Source organism: Triticum dicoccoides, chromosome 4B (genome assembly GCF_002162155.2).
Source record: "Triticum dicoccoides isolate Atlit2015 ecotype Zavitan chromosome 4B, WEW_v2.0, whole genome shotgun sequence".
NCBI lineage: Eukaryota > Viridiplantae > Streptophyta > Magnoliopsida > Poales > Poaceae > Triticum > Triticum dicoccoides.
The window spans coordinates 299,968,887-299,973,983 of NC_041387.1; positions in this window are offsets into that span (position 1 = coordinate 299,968,887).

Below are 5,097 nucleotides of genomic sequence, written 5' to 3' on the forward strand. Positions count from 1 at the left end.
CCAGCCCTCCCGAGAGAGATTAGGGCTTGGCGGCGGCTCCGTATCGTAAAACGCGATGAAACTTTCTCTCTGATTTTTTCTCCGCAAAACAGAATATATGGAGTTGGAGGTGAGGTTGGTGGAGCGTCAGGGGGCCCATGAGATAGGGGGGCGTGCCCAGGGGGGAGGGCGCACCCCCCACCCTCGTGGACAGGGTGTGGGCCCCCTGGCCTTGATTCTTTTGCCAGTATTTTTTATATTTTCCAAAACTTATCTTCGTGGATTTTCAAGTCATTCCGAGAACTTCTGTTTTCTGCACAATAAACAACACCATGGCAGTTCTGCTGAAAACAGCGTCAGTCCGGGTTAGTTTCATTCAAATCATGCAAGTTAGAGTCCAAAACAAGGGCAAAAGTGTTTGGAAAAGTACATATGTTGGAGATGTATCAACTCCCCCAAGCTTAAACCTTTGCTTGTCCTCAAGCAATTCAGTTGATAAATTTTTAGTGGTAAAGAAAAACTTTTACAAACTTTGTTTGCTCTTGTTGTTGTAAATATGTAAAGCTAGCATTCAAGTTTTCAGCAAAGATTATGAACTAACCATACTCACAATAACACTTAGGTCTCACAATTACTCATATCAATGGCATAATCAGCTAGCGAGCAATAATAATAAAACTCGGATGACAACACTTTCTCAAAACAATCATAATATAATATAACAAAATGGTATCTCGCTAGCCCTTTCTGAGACTGCAAAACATAAATGCAGAGCACCTTTAAAGATCAAGGACTGACTAAACATTGTAATTCATGGTAAAAGAGATCCAGTCAAGTCATACCCAATATAAACCAATAGTAATGCATGCAAATGACAATGTGCTCTCCAGCGGGTGCTTTTTAATAAGAGGATGATTACTCAACATAAAAGTAAATAGATAGGCCCTTCGCAGAGGGAAGTAGGGATTTGTAGAGGTGCCAGAGCTCGATTTTAAAGTAGAGAGGAATAACATTTTGAGCGGCATACTTTCACTGTCAATGCAACAACTATGAGATGGCGATATCTTCCATACTACATGCATTATAGGCGGTTCCCAAACAGAATGGTAAAAGTTTATACTCCCCCACCACCAACAAGCATCAATCCATGGCTTGCTCGAAACAACGAGTGCCTCCAACTAACAACAGCCATGGGGGAGTTTTGTTTAATTATTTTGATTTGCTTTGATCTTTTGGATCATGGGACTGGGCATCCCGGTTACCGGCCCTTTCTCGTGAATGAGGAGCGGAGTCCACTCCTCTTGGGAATAACTCACCTAGCATGGAAGATACACGCAGCCCTAGTTGAAACATGAGCTACTCGAGCATACAAAACAGAATTTCATTTGAAGGTTTGGAGTTTGGCACATACAAATTTACTTGGAACGGCAGGTAGATACCGCATATAGGAAGCTTTGGTGGACTCATATGGAACAACTTTGGGGTTTATGGAGTTTGGATGCACAAGCAGTATTCCGGCTTAGTACAGGTGAAGGCTAGTAAAAGACTGGGAAGCGACCAACTGAGAGAGCGACAACAGTCATGAACATGCACTAAAATTAATTCACACCGAGTACAAGCATGAGTAGGATATAATCTACCATGAACATAAATATCATGAAGGCTATGTTGATTTGTTTCAACTACATGCGTGAACATGTGCCAAATTGAGTCACTCAATTCATTCAAAGGAGGATACCATCCCATCATACCACATCATAATCATTTTAATAGCATGTTGGCACGCAAGCTAAACCATTATAACTCATAGCTAATCAAGCATGGCACAAGCAACTATAATCTCCAAATGTCACTGCAAATATGTTTACTTCATAATAAGCTAAATCAGGAACGATGAACTCATCATATTTACAATAATAAAAGAGGTCGAGTTCATACCAGCTTCTCTCATCTTAACCAGTCCATCATATATCGTCATTATTGCCTTTCACTTGCACAACCGAACGATGTGTATAATAATAGTGCACGTGCATTGTACTAAGCTAGAATCTGCAAGCATTCAACTCAAGAGAAAAGACAAAGTAATATGGGATCTAAGTTAAATAAACAATCATGCATATGAGAGCCACTAAACATTTTCAATATGGTCTTCTACTCTCGACCCCCAAAGGAAAGAAAACAAAATAAAACTATTTACATGGGAAAGCTCCCAACAAGTAAGAAGAAGAACGAGAAATCTTTTTGGGTTTTCATTTTAATTTCTACTACAAGCATGGAAATTAAACTAACTATTTTTTTGGGTTTTTCTTAAGGTTTATCGAACACACAAGAAGAAAGCTAGAAAAAGAAAATTAACTAGCATGGATAATACAATGAAAGAGTATGAGCACCAACAACTAGAATAGTGTGTAAACATAAATGTAAAGTCGGTGAGAAATACATACTCCCCCAAGCTTAGGATTTTGGCCTAAGTTGGTTTACTGCCAAGGACCGCAGCTACTCTCCCCAGTGTACTGAGAGGTGTAATCAGGATACCACTGGCTCGCCATCTCCTCCGGATCCCACTGGTAAGATGATGAATGATAAGGGTCCACTGAAGGTTCCGGCTCAGGCTCAGGCTCCGGAGTAGATGCTTGGCCTCGATGACTGTACACCGCTTCCGGCGTGACAATATAATTAACTCCAAAGATGGGGCCCTTTCTTTATTGAGGAAGCACCTTGGTACATTCTCCTAAACATATTTATTTTTCTGAAAAATTTCTGAAATTTTAGTAACTTCAAAATAAAAGTGAATAAAACTAAAAAAGATTGGTAGCAACTACTCCTACAAGTGCCTAGAGCCTATATCATACATTAGAATTACTTGGGACCTCATAAATTTAACATGCAAGCTCAAGAACAGGGTCATCTATGCAGCAAAAATTTGCAATGAATAAAGCACTAGAACAAAAACTTATTGGACCAATGGAGGAATCACATACCAAGCAACAATCTCCCAAAGCAGTTTTGTGAATGGAGCTTTGAGCAAGGAGATCGAAAATCGCAGTAAAATGAGCTAGAACTCGTGCTTGAGCTGGATGGGGATTTTTTTGGAAAGAAGATGGAGTGTGTGGGTGCAGGAATAAGTGGAGGGGGCCACCCTAGGCTCACGAGACAGGGGGCGCACCTAGGGGGTGTGGGCGTGCCCTCCACCCTTGTGGCCAGGTGCTTGCCCCTCCTGTAGTGTTTTCAGTGCCTAAAATCTTCAAATATTCCATAAAAAATCATACTAAATTTGTAGGGCATTTGGAGCACTTTTATTTTTGGGATATTTTTTTATTGCACGGATAATTCAGAAAACAGACAGATAATACTATTTTTGCTTTATTTATTCTAAATAACAGAAAGTAAAAAGAGGGTACAGAAGGTTGTGCCTTCTAGTTTCATCCATCTCATGATCATCAAAATGAATCCACTAACAAGGTTGATCAAGTCTTGTTAACAAACTCATTTCGAATAACATGGAACCGGAGAAATTTCGAATAACACTAAGTTACCTCAATGAGGATATGAACATCCCCAATAATAAGAATATCATACTTTTTCTTGACAGTAGGAAGAGGAAATTCAAAACCTCCAATAATGATAGTTGGAACTTTTCCAATAGAATTGATGCTACGAACTTGAGGTTGTTTCCTCGGAAAGTGTATCGTATGCTCATTACCATTAACATGAAAAGTGACATTGCCTTTGTTGCAATCAATAACAGCCCCTGCAGTATTCAAAAAGGGTCTACCAAGGATAATCGACATACTATCATCCTTGGGAATATCAAGAATAACAAAGTCCGTTAAGATAGTGACATTTGCAACCACAACAGGCACATCCTCACAAATACCAACAGGTATAGCAGTTGATTTATCAGCCATTTCCAAAGATATTTCAATAGGTGTCAACTTATTCAATTCAAGTCTACGATATAAAGAGAGAGGCATAACACTAACACCGGCTCCAAGATCACATAAAGCAGTTTTAACATAATTTCTTTTAATGGAGCATGGTATAGTTGGTACCCCTGGATCTCCAAGTTTCTTTGGTATTCTACCCTTAAAAGTGTAATTAGCAAGCATGGTGGAAATTTCAGCTTCCAGTATCTTTCTTTTATTTGTAATGATATCCTTCATATATTTAGCATACGGATTTACTTTAAGCATATCAGTTAAGCGCATACGTAAGAAGATAGGTCTAATCATTTCAGCAAAGTGCTCAAAATCCTCATCATCCTTTGTCTTGGATGGTTTAGGAGGAAAGGGCATGGGTTTCTGAACCCATGGTTCTCTTTCTCTACCGTGCTTCCTAGCAACAAAGTCTCTCTTATCATAACGTTGATTCTTTGATTGTGGGTTATCAAGATCAACAACAGGTTCAATTTCTACCTCTGTTTTTGCTAGGTTGAGCATCAACATGAACATTATCATTAACATTATCACTAGGTTCATGTTCATCACCTGATTGTGTTTCAGCATCAGAAGTAGAAATATCATTGGGATTCTCAGGTGTGTCTATAACAGGTTCACTAGAAGCATGCAAAGTCCTATTGTTTTTCTTCTTCTTCTTTTTGGAAGAACTAGGTGCCTCTAAATTATTTCTTTGAGAATCCTGCTCGATTCTCTTAGGGTGTCCTTCAGGATACAAAGGTTCCTGAGTCATTCTACCAGTTCTAGTAGCCACTCTAACAGCAAAGTCATATTTATTATTTAATTCATCGAGCAAATCACTTTGCGCTTTAAGTACTTGCTCAGCTTGAGTGGTTACCATAGAAGCATATTTGCTAATGAGTTTAAGTTCTCCTTTATGTCTAGCCATATAATCACTCAAGTGTCCTATTTCGAAAGCATTATTCTTTAATTCTCTACCAACATAAGCACTAAAACTTTCTTGCCTAGCCATAAAGTCATATAATTCATCTAAGCATGGGCTATGGAGTTTAGTAGAAGGTATTTCAACCTTATCATATCTATAGAGAGAATTTACCTTTACTACCTATGCTGGGTTATCAAGACAATGAGTTTCTTCAACAGACGGTATATTAAGACCATGTATTTCTTCAATAGGTGGTAAATTCTTAACATCTTCAGC